Below are 22,172 nucleotides of genomic sequence, written 5' to 3'. Positions count from 1 at the left end.
TGCTGAGGGTAGGGAAGATGATGATTCCAACTTGGGGCAAGTTTAGTTTGAGGTGATGGCAGGACTTTTAGCTGCAGATATCCATCAGACAGAAATACCACTCCTTTAAAGTGTATCCTATTTCTTCACACTCTAAGTATTCTGTCTCTTTCATTGAAAACTAGTTCTCTTGCTAACTCTTGAATAGTAGGTGGCTCAGTGGATAGACCACTGGACTTGGAATCAGGAGGACCTGAGTTCAAATTCAGTCTCAGTATGTGACCAAAAGCAAGTCATCTAACTTCTGCCTGCCTTAGTTTCCTCATGTGAAAAATAGGGGTAAAAATAGTACCTACTTCCTAAGGTGGTTGTAAAGATTAAATGAGATCATATTTCTAAGGTGTTTTATAAACCTTAAAGCACTATGTAAATCCTAGTTATTACGATAATTAAAGGTTTGACCTTGGACCTCTTTTCTCTCTATAAATTCTCTCTGCTAGCTCATTGATTTCTATGGTTTTAAAAATCTATTTCTATACAAAAGGCTTTCAAATCTGTATCTCCCGTCCTGGACTCTCTTTTGAGTTCTAGAAGATGTACCTACGGACCCATATCATCCTTCCTCTGAACAAAAGAAGTTGTTTCCTCTGGAGTAATAGATACCTTCCCCTACTTTCTTCTATGAGATGGGAGACCAACTTTCATTTTGTATACATAGGTATTACTTGATATTGCCCCAAAACATGAGGGTGAACAGATCACTGCAAAATTATCTTTGACCTTCAAATACACTTTAATTGAAACCTTCCATGCTTTGTGTAGCTGATAGTTCTCCTGGTTTGCTTTTCTCTTTACTGGGGTCCCAACTGTTCTCACTTCCCTATGGAGGTGTAATTTATTTCTTGTATGCAATTTGCCTTATTCTCACAACAGTCGCCTTTTATTTGAAATCTGACTAAACTATCTGCTAACATTTATGTGTGTGTGCATGACTGCCTTCTCAGGCATATTTGCATGTGATGGCACCCATTTCCAATCTTGTGATACCTATGAGAACTTCCCCAGAATAATATTTTAAAATGTATAAAATAAAATACAAAGGAAACCAATAATCAAAATGTAAAACAAAAACAAACAACAAAACAAGAACATTGACCTCAGTTTAAGAACCCCTGCCCTAAATGAAATAGATCCACTTGTTAGCAAAGTCTGTTAAATTAGATCTAATAGTCCACTTTCCTCCTCCTTTCCCCCATCAACTCCAGGTATTTCCTTACACTTCCTAGCCACTATGCTCCTTGTCCTCACTTTGAAGCAAGAAGGTTAAGGTACAAGTGGAATGAAGAGAGTGAAGCTTAACACTAAAATATGCAGTTTTCTTTTTCCAAAACCTATAATATTGTCTTTGACTCTCCCACCCACCTGTTCCCTCATAGTCAATTGTCAAGCCATGTTGATTTTACCTCAACAATATATATTGCACATACCTCCTCTTCTCTCTGTTTCCACTACTATCACTTCAATATATTATTGCCTCATTACCATCTATCTTTACTATTGCAATTGCTTCTTTAAAGATTTCTTTTTGATTCCTCTCCCTGTTTCTAATTTCTCTTTCATATAATGCTAAATAAACTTTATGTATAGATCTGACCATTGCTTTCCTCTGACAGATAAACTAAAAGATTTTGTCTCCAAAGTTCAAAATCTTTTGCCAAGCACTCAAAGCCTTCCACAATCTGACACTACCCTATGTAGCCTGGTCTTGCATAACTGTCCTCTACACACTCTATGCTCCAGCCAAAGTGTTCTACTCTTTTCCCAAAATGTTGTATAATCCCTCCTACCTTGATGTTTTTATTCAGAATGTTCCATATCCCTGGAATACTTTCCTCTCCCTCTTTAGCCCAATTTAAATGTTGTTTCCTCCATGGAGCTTTCCCTGATCTAGCATTAGTAATAACTCTGTTCCTTGACCCTTATAAAGTATACTGTTTTCTACCTGTCTAGTTCAGTTTATGTAATACTTTGACAAAAATATTACATTGATGGGAGTATTCCTTCAAATGGTTTCAACTGCAACTTATCCATATCCTATATTCTTGGCAACCCTTGTAGTGCATATCCTCCATAGACTCAACAGATAGAGGAGCCTTCCTCTAGCTCTCTTGACATGGGATGTATGTGACATCTTAACAATGGGGCATGATCATCAATTACAACTCCTCATGGCCACATGGTGCAATTTACTTACACCCAATATATACCTCTCCAATGCCTTGTAGGTGACCTACAGCTTTAATTATTTAGAAATTGTGACATTATATAACTTTTACTATATAGCATTCCTGGTAGAATATTGAAATTAAAGACAATGGACTTTTGTTCCAAAGAGAAGCTTAAGGTCATTCAAGGAACTGCACAATTTTGCAAAAGCAATTAAGCCTGTTCTCCTACTCAAATTTAGGGACAGGTGATTTTCCATTTGCAGTGTGTTTGCCCCCGAGAAACACACACACACACACACACAACACACACACACACACACACACACACACACACTGATGCCCCAGGCCTATGAGTTCTCCATCCAAAAAAAAAAAAAAAAAACAACACTATAATCTGAATAATAGGGATTACTCATGTGCTTAATTTTTTCGATAGCTTGAAGGAATTCTTTGAAGTGCTTATAGATCTCATTTAAAGGACTACAACATTCTGGGGCTTGCTAAAATCAGCACATAATCCACAAACAGGAACATCTGGGAAACCTCACCATCTATAGGGAATCCTCCTTCAATTTGGACTCTGCATTAAATACCCTCCATGATGGTGATATATACTTTTGGTAAGTATACTTCAAAATGAGTTTTAGAATTACTTATTTGTATTTTATTTCTTCACCCCAACTAGATATTAAATTCTACAAGAAAAAAGCCCTTGACTTATCTAAGGTTTGTATCTGTGACAGGGTCTAGTAGGATGATCTACACACAGTAGATTTTATCTGTTTTTTTAATAACTGACTAATATAGGCAAAAAGGAGTCTATGGATTGGTTGGGCCTTGAGAGAGAGATGTAAGAGTCATCTGTGTAGAAGTGAACTTATGCTTTCAAAAATTATTCCAAATTCACAATTAAGCTTGAAATGCAGCCCTAGCAGTTGATTTTGAATTAGAAATATCGAAGTTCAAATCCTACCTCATGTAATTACTAAGCTGCATGACCTTGGGATATTACTTAACCTCTTTCAGCCTCAGTTTCCTCATCTGTAAAATGAGGATAGTAGCAGCACATATTTCACAGGGATGAGGATGAGATTTTATATGCAGATATAGACTCCTATATATACATATGTGTATAGTGTTTTATAAAACTTAAAATACTCTATAAATAATATGGTTTGGGGTTTCTTTTTTTTCAGATGAGGGGGAGGAAGAGATAGGATGGTACAAAGGATAGAATGTGGACCTGGAATCATAAATACCTAACTTCAAATTGCACCTCATAAATTTGTTAGCGTGACCTTGGGCAAATAACTTAACCTCTGACAGTCTCAGTTTCTCCATCTGTAAAATGGTGATAATAATAGCATCTACCTCCCAGGGTTGTTTTGATGACAATATTTGTAAAGTGTTTTATAAACCATAAAGTATTATATGAAATGGAAGTGGGCGTGGGGGGCGGGGTGGAACAAACATTTATCAAGCAATGCTAGGTACTAGTTGTTGTGTTAAGCTTTACAAATATTGTCTAATTTGAAGTTCACCATGACCCTGTGAAGTAGATGCTATCTATTATTATTGTTATACTTATTACTATCATATAATTATCTTAAGAGTTGATTTTATTGTATATGCTGGGGAAAAAAACCTACTTTTTATATAACAATGAATTGACCTAAGGAATATGTTGAAGACTATAATTTACATAATCTCTGAATGTCTAGCTAGAACCAGTATAAGTGCTTAATAAATGTGCTTAATAATAATAAAGGCACTAAATAAATATTTATTGACTTGAAAGAAAACTCTAAAACCTTCTAGCCCAATCTATACCTTTGAAAAAATATCTCTCCATCAAGGAGCAGTCATTTGGCTCTTCCTTGAAGACCTCCAGGGAGAAAGAATTCCACAAAAGCAGAAGATAATACTTTGGAATAGCTCTAGGTGGTTGGATTTGGAACACAAAGACCTAAGTTCAAATCCAGGTTCTTCTAGATACTAGTTGTGACCTTCGGCAAAGCTCTTTATCTCTCTGGCCCTCGGTTTCCTTATTTGTAAAAGGAATGGCTTGAACCAGATGATCCCTAAAATTCCTATCCTCAGTGCTCAGCATAGTTCCTGGCATACAATAGCCACTTAATGTTTATTAACTGACTGACTGACTAAATCTATGATTCTTAAAATGGCTTCTCTACAACTTCTTCCTCCCCAAAATAACTAGTTCTGTCCTCTAGGACCTAGTTTAAAAAAAAAAATCCAAACTGTATTCCACATGATAGCTCTACAAATATGCTTGCAAAGACCTATCTTGTTCCTTGTAGGTGTTCATCAGGCTAAATATCACCAATTCTTTCAAATGATCCTTGCTTTCTTAGTCCCCAATAGAATGTAAGCTCCTTGAGTACAGTGTCTGAGCAACAGAGTGTTGTGTTTTTGTCTTTGTGTGCCCAGAACCTAGAAGAATTCCTGGCACACAGTGGTGCTTAATAAGTGCTTATTAAATGGATGGATGATTTTGAAGCCCTTCACCCTCTCGTGGTTATTCTATGGATGCTCATGATTTTGTCAGTCTTTCTTAAAATTTGATGTCAGAATAGAATATGGGTATTCAAACATTTGGATAAGTGACAAATACTGAAATAGGCTCAAAGCATCTTACAATTCATATTCTTACCCATAGATTTCAATTATGTTTTAAATTGAACTCTGTACCTTTCACAAACAATATGTGCCCCTAAAGTCATGGCCTGTGGAAAATAAAATATTAACAGTGTTAAAATTGACTGAGCAGGCATGACTAGGACTGGGGACCTCACTGGGGCACATGTCTTAAATGATGGCTAATTGTACCCTCCTTGTCCTACCCCACCCTCACACCTTTATCAGGAGAGAAGATGGATGAAACATTGAGTGCGATTTGTTTATTGCAGTATAAGATCTTGCAGTTTGGGGGATATGTCAGGACTATGGCACAGGTCTCCAGTGAGAGCTGAGAGTAAGGTCAGCAGCTCAGAGAGTTTCTTTTCCCAAGCATATTGGAACAAAAAGGGAAGACAATGGGAATTAGTTATCCACTGTTCTGGTCAATGTCACAATGTGGGCAATTTGCCTGCGTGGCTGACACTTCTATTTAATTCAATTGCCTTACAGGGAATAAAGAGTAACTGAACTATCCTTACTGCTCCCTTTTCCCCCTTTGGCTATGTGCAACTGGTGAGTCTTTCTGTGTCCTTTAACTCAGCTATAAGGTTTTTTTTTTTGTTTTGTTTTGTTTTTTTACTGACCTAGTTTTACTTCTCATAAACATCTGTGGTGAACCTAAAAGTATTATGGTGGAACATTTCTATTTCAGCAAAATGACTACAAAAGCAGCTTCTATTTCAGGATTTGGGTCCCATTCTATAGCTCATGGTAGAGAATTTCTCTTTAAGGTGGTATTGAGGAGGGGAAGGTATTGTTGGGGGAGTCAGAGATAATTTCTGAGCTATTTTTCCTGTGTTTTTATTACATTATAGGCTCTCAAAAGCAGAACCTTATAAAGGAACTTGGGGCCTTTCAGTCCCTAAGACTAAATGAACTAAAACTTCCATTATCTTATCATTGCAGCTGTGGGAGAGCTTCACCAAGAGCAGTGATGCCAGAGAAGGGGAGGAAGAAGGCCGAAGAAAAAGGTACTAAAGGAGAATGTCCTGCTTCTGAGCTGCCCTAGTAAGAATGATCTATGATGGTTTTGACTGTATCTTTCTGGTTGGGAGGAGGAAATGAGAAGAGAGCAGATCACCTTGTTCTCCATAGTAATACTGAATATTACAACAGTCCAACTGCTGACTTTGAAATCCACAAGGCCTTTTTGAAAGAGCCATGGTTTGGAATAGGTAGGTTCAAATCCTAGTTCTCACATTTACTATCTCTGTCATATTGGACAAGTCATAGTAGGCTTTAGAAGCATTGAAGATCACTAATTCAAACCTTGGGGCAGCTAGGTGGCTGAGTGGATAGAGTGCCCTGCCTAGAGTCAGGAAGATTTATGTTCACAAGTTTAAATCAGGCCTTAGATACTTACTAGCTGTGTGACCCTGGGTAAGTCATTTAACCCTGTTTGCTCAGTTCCTCATCTTTGAAATGAACTGGAGAAGAAAATGGCAAAACCATTCCAGTATCTTTGCCAAGAAAATCCCAAATGGGGTCACAGAGAGTTAGACAAAACTAAAAAAATGACCAAACAACAACCAAAAATTCAAACACTATATCTTACATATAAGGAAACTGAGGCTTGGAGAGGTAAAAAATAACCTTTTCAAGGTCACACAGGTAGTAATAGCAGGGATTTGACCCTGGTCTTCTGACTCCAAATCCAGCATTCTTTATCCTATATTCTGAAGTGTTACTTTCACAATAGTGAGCTTCGGTTTCCTCTCATCTGTAAAATGGAGATAATGACATTCACACTGCCTAATAGGATTGTTGTGTACAGGTACATCCTATTAATGAGAATAATCAATCCCCAGAAGCGGCCACACTATTCAAGGTTATAATTATGTAGAATATGGTAAATAGTTGCAATCTAATGAAAGCATGTGGTGTGAATTGGACCAACACAATCACTTCAGAAGATTCATCATTCATACTTAGCTGGACCTGGCAGTAAAGTAAATTAGATGCTGCTTGTAAACTCTATAGAAATGTGACTTCTTATTCATAAAAATTATTTTTTTCACTGCTTCCTCAGAAGAAAGTGAGAGGAAGAAGAGGGAAGGAAGAGAGAAATTAATGAGGGAGCAAAGGAGTAAACAAAAAGAAGGAAGGAAGTTCCTAAGGCTAAATGAACTAAAACTTCCATTATCTTCCATTATCAAAAAGAAAAAGTAACATAATAGTGAATATAACAGGGCATAATATAAAGAGTACTCAACTTTTGAGTCAGAAAAACTGGGTTCAAATTCTGGTTCTGTCACTTGTCTCCCTTTATGACCTTGAGGCCTCAGTTTCCTCTTCTGTAAAATGAAGGAGTAGGACTAGATTATTGATAAAATCTTACATTCCAGCCTTGATCCTAAAGGGATATAACAATAGCTAATGTTTATATAGCACTTCAAGGTTTACAAAGAGCTTTACAAATATTACCTTATATTGTCCTCATAGCAACCCTGGCAGGTAAGTGCTATTGTTATCCCCATTTTACAGATGAGGAAAATGAGATAGACTGAAGGTGAGTGATTTGTCCAAAGTAATACAGCTAGTAGCTTCTGAGTTAGGATCGAAATCGAGTCTAAATGTCTTGGGTTTAAGTGCTTCATTCCTACCATAGTGATAAGCATACGCATATCTACTATGTTTGAATTATTACACTGGGGTCTGGGGTTGGGGGAGATAGACACGTAAAAGACCTTTGGAGTATGGCACATACATATTTAATATGTACGCTTCCTGGGTTTGCTTCTATGTGGGCTGGGGTAGCCTACTTTGATTGGCTGTGTAATTGGAAAAGGCTGCATCTTTAAAACTAAAAGCATCCATCTCTATCTGGCTTACTTTCCTATGCACTCCTTTTCTGCTGCATCTAGAGGGTGGGTACCAGGAGCTGAACTGGGAAGGGAGGAGGGGATAGCTTCCCCACCCTCATCTCTCTTTTACCCTGGCTCCAATAAATGGTTCTGGAGGGATTTGTTTCTATTTTGTTTCATTTGTCCTTAGTTTCAGGTATCTGGCTATGATCCCCACAAACCCAGGAGTTCGAGCCATAGTGACCTTGGAGCCAAGATCCCAGGCAAGATTGTTCTAGCCAGCACTGGAAGCAGGGTGCCTGAGGCTGAGACCTAAGAAGGTTTTGGACTTGTAATTAGGACTTTGCTATATAGGAACTGAGCCAAACTGGAAATCTAATCCCCTTCCCTTCCTCTGAGATTGAAGTAGTATTGGAGAAGGAGAGGTAGGGGGATTAAGCCCCACATGTTGGGGAAGTAAGTTTGTATGTTTCTGATTATACTATTTGAAGTTAATATTCCTCTCTAAAAGCTAATCAAACTGTTAAGTGGCTAAATGGAACTAGAGGGCAGTGGACCAACCCCTACAATTGAGGGAACATCATCATTGGTGGGGGATGGAGCCACTTACAAAGAGCCTAGATACCTTCCCCAGCCACTCCCACTACCGCCAAGGGTGTCAGAGAATAGTGGGGGAAGGGTAAAATAGAAATTACCTGGTCTTCAGACAGGGTTGTGGGGTCCCTGTGTAGTCAGTGTTATATACAAATAAGTAAGATAAAACCTTCAGAAAGCTTATAGACTAATTGTTGTTATTGTTTAGTCGTTTCGGTCGCATTCAACTTTATGTGACCCCATTTGGGGTTTTCTTGGCAAAGGTACTAGAGTCATTTGCCATTTCCTTCTCCAGCTCATTTTATGAATGAGGAAACTGAGACAAACAGAGTTAAGTGACTTGCCCAGATCACACAGCTTGTATGTATCTGAGGCTAGATTTGAACTCATAAACATGAATCTTCCTGGTTCCAGGACTGGCATTCCATCCATTGTGCCACCTAACTGCCCCTATAATCCAGTAGTAGGAAGAAAAAAGGAGGAAAGGAAGGAAAGAAGAAAGAAAGGAAGGACAGAGGGAGGAGGGAAGGAAAGAGAAGAAAGGAAGAAAGGAAGGAGAGAGAGAGGGAAGGAAAAGAGAGATGGAGGGACAGAGGGATGGAGGAATGGAGAAAAAGGTCAGACTTAAAAATAGGCTTGTATCAAGTTTAAGAGCGATTAAATAAAGCTCACAAAACAACATTTTAATCATTTCAGTATAAATGGATCAAAAACATATGGATGAAATTTCCTTTAAATTTTGTATGGGTTAGAAAATCAAAATGAAAAATGCCTAAGGCACAACACATTTTGTTTTTATTTTGAATTTCTAAAAAATGTGCCTATCATAGCAGCCTCTGGGTACAGATACCAAAAAGAAAAAAAAAAAAGAAAGCACAATTAATGACAAACTCAACAGCAGAACTCCCATATCCCCAAACCTCATATCCCCCATTCTGTCATCCTATTAGTCTGAAAAATCAGCTTCCCTTCAAGATGCACCAGCTATGACTTGGGGATGGCAGTGGGGAGACCAAGTTCCTAAATCTCTGCTTGTTCATTTAGAAATTGGGGATGATAATACTGTCTTTGTGGGAGTGCAACGAGAATTGAATTAATATTTATGAAGAGCTTTGACAATGGAAAATATTATCCTGATGGTAAATATAAATGTTGGCTTTCTTTTCTGAGATAATTGTGAACTTAGCACCAGGCCACAGAGATCTCCCCAGAGAAGTCTGCAGCCTTTCATGAAAATTCAAACTACAGGCCTGACCACTTGGAGAGATTAAATTCATCATCAGTTAATACAGGAGCTAACTGAGCACATCTCATTGTATGAGATCACATATTTAGAACTGTAATCACAGAATCCATAGAGACCTTCCTTGCTTTTGTAAAGAAACTGAGTGTTTGACCTGCCCAGGGTCACACAGTTAGTAAGAGTATGAGGTGAGATTCAAACCCAGGTCTTCCTGACTCCATCATTATATCCATAATACCAAACTGCCAGGTAAAACTCTTCTGGGAATAAACAAGATATACCTTGTCTTAAAGGACCATAAAATCTTGAGGAGACAAGATGGAAAAAAGTTGAGAATAACATTTAAGATATGTTTGTATATGCATAGTTATATCTATGTATATATCTATATGCATTTAGGTATATATCAATATGCATATATATCTATGTATATATGTTTGTGTAGGCCAATGTGACCCAAAGGGCAATGTACACCCATTTTTTCCATAGAAAAACAGGGTAGGTAAACACAGCCAATGATGATTTTGTGCAAGAAAATGCAAGATGATATATAAAGTACATCATCAAGGGCATATCAAAGACATGACCATCAAAGAAAGGTAGACAAGATATCAGGACCTTACCAGCCCTACTATTGTTAGTTTTTTACACAGTGCAACTCCTAGGTGAAAGGGTATTATTTTTTCAGCAATTCACCTCTAACTTTGGTGAAGTGGGGTTAAGGGGAATCATGAATTATTTGAGTGCTTTCCACTTTTCAATTTGTTCTCGGGCTCCTATGAGTCCATTGCATCTCATACATTCTCCGTAATGGGTAAAAGAAAGATATCGCATGCGCAATACCTGTGCTAAACATTAAGGGCCTGTGGAGGAATGGAAGACTCAATTGCCCATTTCTGGGGAAACAGATAGGAGATACACCTCCACGTTGTTCAAGAAATTCCCCCGGTGCTTCTGGGATGGGGGCAAAAAGCAAAGGGAGAAATAACTCTCTCATGGATAAGACCCCCAGGATTGAACCCAGATTGTCTTTAAAGGGAAGGAATTGGGTCATAAATGACATCTTAGGTCATTTAGTAAAAGTGAGGGATAATTGATGGATAACCCTAGTATTGCACTGGTACTCACAAAACATTAAAACACCTATAGAGGGGCAGCTAGGTGGCACAGTGGATAGAGCACCAGCCCTGGAGTCAGGAGGACCTGATTTTAAATCCAGACTCAGACATATAACACTTACTAGCTGTGTGACCCTGGGCAAGTCACTTCACCCCATTGCCTAGCCCCCCCCCCAAAAAAAAATACCTATAGAGTTGAGTGGACCCTCTACAGAAGATGTACAGAATCTTCCATAGATAAGACTTACCCAGGAGAGAAGGCATGACAGTGTTCTAATTTGCACCAGTGGAAAGAATATTCACAATGATGAAATTATGGATCCACCAATGTATTAAAAAATATTTGTAATGAAAGGCATTGTTTCAGATATCCCACACTCCCAACTGAACAAATTCCAGTGCCTCCCTTTCCCTACAGCATCAAATATAAAATTCTCTGTTTAACATTAAAGGTCTTTAATTGCTATTTTTCCAATTGTTGGGTTTTTTTTGTTTTTTAGTTTTTTTTCTGCTTTACTGCCATCCATGTACTCTATGATCCAGGGACACTGGCTTACTTGTTGTTCCTCATATACAGTACATCATCTGACTCCATAGCTTTGTACTGGCTGTGCTCTAGTATGAGACATTCTCCTTTTTCACCTTTGTCTCCTAGAATCCCTGGCCTCCTTGAAAACTCAGGACAATCTCACCTTCTTCTGGAGGCCTTCTTTCTACTCCCTTTTTACTGTTAGTACCTTCACTCTGAGATTAACTTCCATTGACACTGTATGATATATATGAATATATATACACACTATATATCTTTCTATTTCTATCTATATGTCTTACAAGTAAATAATTACTTTTTGCATTGTCTTCCCCATAAAAATTCGGCCTTCTTGAGAGAAGGAACCAAGTTTTTGTCTTTCTTTGCGTATACTTAGTACAGTTTCTGGCACATAGTAATAATTATTTAGTAAAGACTTGTTGATTGATATTTATGTAGAAGCTGATCTGAATAACTCTACATGTCAATTATAGCACATGTGGATTTCATAAAACACTACAAAATTTCAAATCCCATGGAAGAATACCACGGGATTTTAAGATGGCACCAGTTTTGTGAGTTCCTGGGAGTTGTATTTTGAAGGAGACAGTTTTCTTCCTGTCCTTGAAAAGACAGTGGGAGTGGTGCTTATCTTTTCTTTTCCCCTATAAATGCAGAAAGAAAACTCTCTGAAGGGGTGGAGTTGAGGGCAGTGGCTAGGAAATAGGAAATGCCTATGTAACACAGGAAATGTATGACTTGTCCTGTCTAGTAATGTCCACATTCCAAGGTAGGGGTGAGAGGAGTATTTTTCCCTTTTTCTATACCCTCTATTTCCCTTTTTCTATATCCCTCATACCCAGACTGATATAGATATTTCAAAGGTAAGGCTTTAGTTGACTACCCTAGAATCATAAGCTTAGAATCATTTGCTACTTATTAGCATAGTGCCTAGCACATTGTAGGTGCTTGATAAATGCAACTAGACTTGATTTGACTTGAGTACTTTTGTGACTTTGAATGATTCATTTTACATCTCTGTTCTCACCTACAAAATGAAAGAGTTGAAATAGATGACTCTAAAGTTCATTTCTTTTTCTAAACAGTATGATCCTATGAATAGCCATCATTCCCTTCCAATTTCACAATTTCTAGTTCAGGAAATTGTTCCAGATCCAGGAGAAGGCAATACTCACTCTGAATCCAGTTTTCTGCCTCTAGACATTTAAAAACACACACAGATATGAATGAAAAGAAGGAATGAACCAAGATGTGAACATCTGCATGAAAGCCTATTATTTAGTATTAGTTAGAAGTACTGTGCCTAGAAGCAAAGAAGCATTTAAGGAAATAAATGTATATTTTCATTCCTTGGCTCCAACATGAGCTAAGAGAATAACCAAACTCTTGTCCAAGAGGAACTGGTTCAGCTACTCTGCTCTATCAGTCATTCAATCAAAAAACAATCATTCAATCAAAAGCCCTAAAGTTCAAGTGTCTTATACTTAATTTGCAATAGATTCATTAATCTATTGATTCTGTTTAGCCCAAGTCACAGGTAGCTCCATATTTGCATCACAAAAAATTTAGTTGGTTTTGATTGAGTTTAAATGAATCTACATTGTAGTGTAGGGTATCTGAAGCAATGCTTTCATTACAAATATTTTTAATACATTGATCAATCCATAATTTCATCAGTGTGAGTATTCTTTCCACTGGTACAAACTATAACAGGATAAATAAATGTTACAACGGTTGCTTCTTGATTTTTTTAAGGAGGCAGCAGCTAGGTGGCTCAATGGACGTAGAGTCAAAAAGACTATACTTCAGGAAAATTAGTTTGGTAGCTTAGTGGAGGACAGATCAGAGTAGAGAAAGATATGTAGAGTTAGGGAAAACAACTGAAAGACTATTGTAATTGTCCAGGTGATGAGGACCTATGTTAATACGATTGCTGTATCAATGTATTTGAGAGAAGGTAGAAAGGCAAGGTAGAAGGTAGGAAAATGCAAGATTCGACAAGACTACACAAATACGATTAACATAGCTCTTGGCTAATAACCTTGGGGTATTATTCACAGCAAATATACTTGAAAAATATGTGCAATAGACATATCACAGTATAAACTATTGTCAGACATTGTTCAATGCTTGCAAGTCTAAATTACATGCAAGACATAATGCATTCATATTTTACTATAGTACATGTACATCCATAGAACACAAGCCAAAATACACAACAAGCAAAAATAAAGTAATAATAACAGCAATGGCCTACAAAGTAACAAAGCATGTAACACAGAAACATGGGTACAAATGAACAAGACAAAAAACTATACATAGTTAACAGACTAAATTAGCCACAAAGCCACAATATATTCATCATGCTAACACAAAAGTTATTCAAGAGTCCCAAGTCAATGGTCAAATAGTCCTACCTCTCCTGTGACCTTCTGACAGATTTGCCTCTCTCCCTGAGCTAGTTTTTGATAGGGGCTGATCATAATTCTCACCAGAATTATAGTCTGGTTTTCCTAAGCTTGAGTAGGCCCAGGTAGACCAGCAGTGTGACTCTTCTGTGTAAGGTATCCCTGTCCTAGGAGTTCAAACAGCTAACATACTAGCAAAAAAAGTGTTGCCTTTCAATTCAATCCTCTTCCAATATTCAGACAGGTTGGAAGGCAACAGTACAAAGAGTTTTCTTCCTGAAAAAATGTCTGCTTCTGAACAGTTTTCTGGAATAGGCTTTCTTTGCATGACTGGCATGTGCTCTCTTTCACTGGAATCTAGTCAGTCAGTCAACTAGTTCATAAGCATTTATTCAGGGTATGGTATTTATAAGCACTGCTCTAAGCTCAGGAGATACACAGAAAAGCAAAAAAAAAAAATAGTCTCTGTTCTCAAGGAGCTCACCAGCCTTATGGGGGAGACAAGATAATAATATATGCAAACGATAATAAATAAACAAGATATAAAAAGGATAATTGGAGGTTGTCCCAAGGGGAAAGGCGTTAATATTAAAGAAGACTGGAAAAAACTTTTTGCCAGAAAGGACTTTAGGCTGAAACTTGAAGGAAACCAAAGGAGCCAGGAGGCAGAGACAAGGAGAGCATTCTAGTCTTGGGGGACAGCCAGGGAAAATGCTCAGAGTTGGGAGATGGAGTATCTTGTGCATGGAACTGCAAGGCGGCCAGAGCCACTGCATGGTAGACTATGGGGAGGGGACTGAAGTATAAGAAGACTGGAAAGGGAGGAAGAAGGCCGGTTATGAGGGCTTTAAAAGCCAAACAGAAAATACTATATTTGATCCTGGATGTAATAGGAAACTACTGGAGTTTATCAAATAAGGGTGGGACAGATATTATCAGTGTGTGATTTGGGAAGATCAATTTGATAGCTGCGTGGAGGATGAATTGGAGTGGGAAGAGGCTTGTGGTAGGGAGACCAATCAGAAGGCTTTTGCAACCATCTATGATTGAGGTGATAAAGGCCTGTACCAGGGTGGTGGCTGTGCCAGAAGAGAGAAAGGAGCATGGATAAGAAATGTTTGCTGATGTTGTTCAGGTGTGTCCGACTCTTTGTGACCCCATGGACCATGACTTCTAATTGTATATGCTCTTATATACCTTGCAAAGTAGTCAATCACCATCAATCTAATGCTTTTATTCTTATTATCACCTTCTAGCTATAAGAATTCAATGCAGACAAGTTCCAAAGGTTTTCTTTTTGTTGCTGTTCATTTGGTCAGTTGTGTCCACCTCTTTGTGACCCCATGGAACATAGTATGCCAATACTGTCCATGAGGTTTTCTTGGCAAAGATACTAGAGTGGTTTGCCATTTCCTTCTCCAGTGGATTAAGGCAAACAAAGGTTGACTTAACTACACAGCTAGTAAGTGTCTGAAGTCACATTTGAACTTGTCTTTCTGACTCCAGGTCCAGTGCTTTATCCACTGAACCATCTAGTTGCTGCTTCCTTTTTAAAAAAGATGAAGAAGCAGCCTTTGTAATATTTATTTATCCTTTAAGTAGGTCTTGAGGTGTAGAGTAGGAGAGAGTAGAGAGTAGAGACAGGTTTAATATAGCTAATGTTTCTGCCATTGATGAAATATGGTACAGGTCCAGTAAAGGTGAATCCCCTTGTTAACTGCCACTGACAGCAGGGAAAAAATAAAGGCAAAAAGAAATCTAAAAAAAAAAAAGATTTTCTAGTATTCATATTCACCAAATATGCAGCACAAATTAGTATTAACTTTTCTTTGCCCACAGCAAGCAAAAGTCTCACACTATTTGGTGGCATTTAGGACCCTTTCATACAAGTAAAATCAGTTGTTTTTTTTGTTTGTTTGTTTGTTTTTCCCTAGCTCTAGGGCCCTTCCTTGATTTATATGTCCTAAGTCACCATATAAAGTTTTTTGAGTACTGTGTACTGAGTAATACCTACTGCTTCCTTGTACCATGTGTATGATCCATGACAGTCTCAACAATAGGGTGCCTTCAAGGAACTGACATGTGATTCGTTTGGCCTCACCATCTTGCTTTTTTGACTTGGATCACATCATGAAGGCCTTTATCAGCTATCTGTTGAAAGCTAGTTTAATGAAGCACAGTTCACATAGGCTGCTGGCATCCTCAAATTTTAGCTGACCTGCCATTTTCTTGTAATCCAGCTCCTCAGGCCTACATGTAACCTTCACTCCTTATTTAGGAATCACTACAGCTTTGGTCTTGTGTGGCCTGTGTGACATTAGCTTTCCCTGGCTGAGAGATCATGCTGAATTTAGAGTTGGTTGCTGTAACTTCCCATCTCTGGTAAGCAACATTCTGTGTGGTGCCATAAGCTGCCAAAGCGTTTTCACATTGATCATATCATTCTACTAACCCAGAGAGAATTTAATTCTGACCTAAGCCATTAAATCTATTAAAAATCCCTGATTCAAAGACAGAAGTTGAGATAGTTATCCTAAAAGCAATGTGTAGGGTATGGAAGGTGGTTACAGAAGATGAGAAATGTTTGGGAGAGAGCTGAGAGGCAAAGATTTTTGAAGCTCTAAAAGCAAGTACAATGCCTTCCCCTCCACCCCCACCAAGGAAGCCTTCCCTGATCCTTTTTGGGAGTAGCAACCTTAGGCCTCAGACTTGGCTTTATGTTTGTTTTGGACAGCTCTTTAACACATTTATGACAGTTGCCTTCACTTCTGTCTTATTAACCTCCATCCCTACTCTAAGCCCCATTAGGCTATGAGCTCTATGAAAAAACTTGCCCTTTCTTCTTTAAACTTGGCATATCTCTTGATATCTAGAGCAATATTTTTCCACACAATAGTTATTTAACAAATACTCATTGTTGAACTTCTGAATCCTATATCACCACATAACAGAGATCCAGGAATGCTGTGCCCAGGGGATCTGAATTGCAATGGGATAGTGCTAGGATGGAAATGGAGGAATTCATCTTGGCTGCATCCAAAAGGGGAAGGAAGTACACCATCTGGTGGCTTTGTATTTTAATTAATTTTTCTTGCTAACTAAGTGCCAAATTCTGTTGTTTCTCCACTGATGGACTCTGTGTGTGTGTGTGTGTGTGTGTGCGCATGTGCGCGTGTGCTTTCAGCACCCTCTAAATTTTGACTCCCTGAGGCAATACCCTGGTTATCCCACCATAATTATGACTCTGTCTGGAAGTTTGCCCCCAAGATTCCTTCAATATCTTTCATCATCAATCTTTCCTTAACTACTAGTTCCTCCACTCCTGCTTATAAGCAATTCCAGATGTCCCCCATCCTGTACAAAAATCATTACTTGACCCATCAATGTCCTCAAGCTCTTGTCCTATCTTTCTTCTCACGTTCAAAGTGACACTTTTAGAAAAAAATCATCTATGCTCATTGTCTCTACTTGCTCACCTTCTATTTACTTTTCAGCACTTTGCAATCTGGCTTCTGCCTCTACCATCCAAATGAAGTTGGTCTCTGCAGTGAGCTTCCAAATACTAAATCTAAAGGCCTTTTCTGGGTCCTCAATCCAGCTTGACATATTTGCAACATTTGGCACTATTGGCCACTGCTCCTAGGTATTCTCTTCTTCTTTGACTTCCATGTCACTACCCTTTCTCTTTTCTGATTTTTTTTTTTGGTTAGGCAATGGAGTTAAGTGACTTGCCCAGGGTCACACAGCTAGTAGGTGTCAGGTCTTCCTGACTCCAGGACCAGTACTCTATCTACTGCACCACCAGCTTCCCCATCATATCCTTTCTCATTCTACTCTTATCTGACCACTTCTTTTCTAAATCTTTTGCTACAAAATCCTTTGACTTCCACCCTATAAGTGAGGGTATTTTCAAAGTACTGATAAGAACATTCTTCTCTTTTTTCTCTAAAGTGGTGAGGAACTCACCTCAAGGCCTCAAGGCCCTTTGACTGAATCCAAACTTCACAGTGAAGGCACAGTGCAGCCGCACTTGAGGACCTAGAGGGCCATATGTAACCTTGAGGCCTCAGGTTCCCCACCCCTTAAACTCTTTCTTATTGATCTCATCTGCTCTCAAACCAATTTTCTTCTTTCTGCAGATGACTCCAAAAATCAATCTATCCAACCCTAACCTTTCTCTTGCATCTGGGTGTCCTAAGAAACATTTCAAACTCAAAATAATCAAAATGGAAAGCATTTTGCAAACTTTAAAGCACAATTAAGTTTCAGTTATTATTATTCCACCATGTTACTAAGATGCTCAAAACGTTTCAGTGTTTCTCTGTTGTAACAAATATTGAAAAGAAAAAAGAAAAATAAAAGTTCCTCAGCCAGATGTTCAAATCCAGCTCCCATCCTATTTTCTTGTCATTTCATATTGCTTCCTTTCCTTCTCTCAATGTTCCAGTCAAATTTGCTCACTAGTTAGTCCCCAAATTCAAGGCTCTATCTCCCAGCTGTTGCTTGACTTTGCACAGGTCATTTCCCAATCTTAGAACATCTTCACATCTACCTCTTAGAACTCTTAAATTCCTTCAAGGTCATCTTAATGTAACACTTCTTACAGGGAGCTCTTCCTGATTCTACTCATCATTTGCACTCTCTCTCAAATTATTTTGTATATATTTATGTGTGTGTGTGTGTGTGTGTGTATATATATGTGTATATATATGTACATATATATTTATGTTTATGAGTTGAATCCCCTCAGTAGAATGTAAGCCCTATTGGAGCAGGGACCATTTTTCTTTTGCTTACTGAACTGAATCAATTAAAAGTACTACTGAGATTAGCCATCCTAAAGTGAGAAATGTGTGCTTAAGGCCTTACCCCCTTTAAAACAATATGTTTTTAAAGGATAGTGAGGGATCTGGAAATCATGCCAAATGATCATCAGTTGAAAGATCTGAGCATGTTTAGCCTGAAAAAGAAAAGACTTAGAAATGACCCGATAGCTATCTTTGAATCATTGGAAGGCCATGAGGAAACACAGTGTCTCGTATATGTTCTTGTTATTGTTGGTCAGTTGTTTTTCAGTCATGTCTGACTCTTCGTGACTCCATCTAGGGTTTTCTTAGCAGAGATACTGCAGTGGTTTGCTATTTCCTTCTCTAGCTCACTTTACAGATGAGGAACTGAGGCAAACAGGGTTAAGTGACCTGCCCAGGGTCACACAGTAAGTATCTGAAGCCATTTTTGAACTCAGGAAGACGATTCTTTCTGACTCCACTGCACTATATCCACTGTGCCACCTAGCAGCCCACCTTGTATATAATAGATAGTTAATTAATGTTTCATGAATTCTGTTACAACTAAGTGATACAACGGTTCTGGAGTCAGGGAGAGGAGTTCAAATCCAGCCTCAGACACTAACTGTAATCCTGCTGTACCTCAGTTTCTCCATCTCTAAAATGAGGATAATGATAATATTTATCTCTGAGGGTTCCTGTGAGGATGAAATGTAAAGCTCTTTACAAATTTTAAAGTACTGATTAAATGTTGGCTTATTGTTACTATTACTATTTCTTTAGAATTCTATTGTTCAGTAATACTACAGCTTCTTCATATTTTCTGCATTATTCAAAGTACCAATAGCCTCATTAAAAAACAATAAGAATATTTGTAAGGTGGTTTAAAATAAGCATATCCAAAAAGGACTGCACATGGAGTTTGCTACTCATCTGTTTCAATATCATATTCTATAGGAGAAAATGAAAAGTAACACAGGAAAAAGCAATCTCACATTCGTGAGCAAATCAATTAAGAAGTTTGGAGAATTTATCATAAAGCATGACACTTGAGGGTTTTTTTTCCTGTAAATTCACCAAAGAAAAGAGGTAATGCAATAAATGAAGAATAAGAATGAGCCATACATCTCTCTCCATCACAATAATCCCATCTTCTGTCATCAAAATATTCCTTTCATTGGAAATCCCAAGCTTCTACTTTGTAAAATAGGTTTCAAGTGGAAGAGTCTGATAATTGAGACTGAGCCTTACTTGGAAAATCAAACAGTAACTTCCACTTTTATAATGTTATATATTTAAGGAAGTCATTCTCTCTTGGTGCTTTACGTGTGTGGAGTCATTCAACAACAGATGTAATGATTTTCATGCTTTTGGACCCATCTTGTGGTAAAAGGGTCATGCATGATCACTTATTAAGCACTTAAACTATGCTAACATGGTTCAGATATGGCCTGTGGGAGTCCTTCTGAGAAGATGGGCAAAGCTAGTTGCCATCTCAAAAGTACAAGGAGCCCCAGGTGAAAGTCACTGATGTTACAGGTACTTCAGTACCCCCTTACCTCTTTCCCTATGAGAATCAGGTCTGGAGTTCAACAATAGAATGATAGAAGAGGTCATTTTCACTAATGACCAATTTGCTCAATGGGCACAATGAGCTGTCCATTGCTTAGCTTTCTCTCTTGCCACTTAACTAGTTCATCTTTTTCAATCATTCATTACTTTGATGACACCTTTTATTTTGCCTTTCCTTTGTAATTCCTGGTTTGTAATTTGCTGAAGTTTGCCATACCCACCACGCACCTCTCCATTTATCTTTGGGTGATTTTCAGTCTCTGTACATGGCTAGGAATTAGGTGAAAGCTGATATAATTATCCCCAAGTTACAGATGGTGAACCTGAAGCACAGAGATGAAGTGACTTGCCTATGATTACAAGAGTAGTTAATAAAAGATCAGAATCTTTTGATTCCTCATCAAGACTCACAGATTATTAAAAATAAGATAAACCTTAGAATATGTCTAGCCCAACCCCCTCATTTTACAGATTAGGAAACTGAGGTTCAGAGAGATTAAGTGACTTGTCCAAAGTCAGATCATAGGATATCTTCTCATAGATTTTGACCTGGAAGGGGCTTTAGAAGGCATTTTCAAACTCTCTTCCTTTATAGATTCGAGTACTCTAATCTACTCTAAGTCTCAGAGAAACTAAGGGACTACCCTGATGTGGCAGAGCTGGTAAATATCAGATCTCAGATTCAAATACAGGTCCAACAATATTATTTTTATCTAACGCCCCATACTAGTTAATGACACAATGCAGTTTCCTGACTCCTGGTACAGTGTTCTTTTATCTTTCCATCATCTCCCAAGCAATAAGCATTTATTAAATACCTCCTAGCTGTTGGGAACTATGCTCAATGCTAGAGACTTGCTATAATGTTTCCTCTTGCCTAGAAGAAATTATGTTAATAGCCTGTAGGTCAGAAATACGGGCAGTTAAGGCAAGTACACTGGAGAGGTTTTTGAGGAGGCCTAGCTTCTAATCCAAACTCAGGTACATACTTAGGACATTTCTGCTCTCTGAGTCACAGTGGGGAAATATGAGGGAATGATGTAAGAAAGAAGAAAAATAACAGCTCCTAAGGCCACTAGTTTGCCACATTTCAAGAGTTAACCTCTCTGGAAAACTGCCTTACCTAGAATGACGCGCATATCCCAATGGATGCCAGACAACTGAAATTTTACTGTGTTTTGGCCTAGCCCAGACAATTAACCCCTCATTGCCTCAGGGCCCTAAGTTAAATGGATATAATGATACCTATCCCTGCCTACTTTGTAAAGATTCAGAAAGATAACTGGGAGTACATAAATTCAAGTAAAAAAAAATACTTTTGGAAGAGGCTCTGAGCTAAAGAAGTGCCATGGGGCAGTATTACTATAAATGGATTCTCTGTAAATCAAGGGGAATTCAAGTACCAGAAATGTAACCACAAGTCAATGAAAAACCTTATGCTTTCTCTGATAGCTACTAGTTCTCAAAAAACCTAATGAACAATATCTACTAAATTCCTTTTACTTTAAAGGAAGCCAAAGAAATCTACAAATTCTGCCCTTTTTCCATAGGAAGGGTTCTACCTATGATTCATACAAAGTCAACATGGGAGTCACTATGCCAAAAGGTCAACTAGCAAGTTCAGCATCTGCCCTAAAGTCCTCCTCTGAGTCCTCATCATGATGGAGAGGCAACCCTTGGTTCTCAAAAGCTATGCTAACAGAACACAAGCTCTGGCAAATCCTACCAAATAGGAAAGGTTTAGTATAGACCCAATAATGGACTATAAACAGATAAAATCCTTAATAATGGTATGTGTCTGGCTTATGCTAAGTGCTAGAGATACAAAAACATAATGGCCCCACTCTCAAGAAGCTTATGTTCCAAGAAGAAAAGACAAATCATAAAGGGGACCTGGAAAGGGTGGGAGGGGTGGGAGAAATGTACCAACAGCTGGTATAGAGGTAGCTGAATCGCTCATGATCCAGAAGTTCTAGGCAGGGACTAATCAATCAAGGAATTGTCCTTTGGGGGCCAGGTAGCCAATGTGGAGTTGGAGCAACCATGTATAGTAGTGGAGGAGGCTAGAGGGTGAGTGAATTTATTTCTCTGTAAATGAGAAGGCTGGACTAGATAATCAGAGTCACAGAATTTCAGAATTGTAAAGGACCTCAAGGATAACCCTAGTTCACTCATACCAGAAAAAAAAAATC

Source organism: Vombatus ursinus, unplaced genomic scaffold (assembly GCF_900497805.2).
Source record: "Vombatus ursinus unplaced genomic scaffold, bare-nosed wombat genome assembly UNPS02014841.1, whole genome shotgun sequence".
In the NCBI taxonomy this organism is placed as follows: Eukaryota; Metazoa; Chordata; class Mammalia; order Diprotodontia; family Vombatidae; genus Vombatus; species Vombatus ursinus.
Note: the sequence above shows the minus strand (reverse complement) of the source record.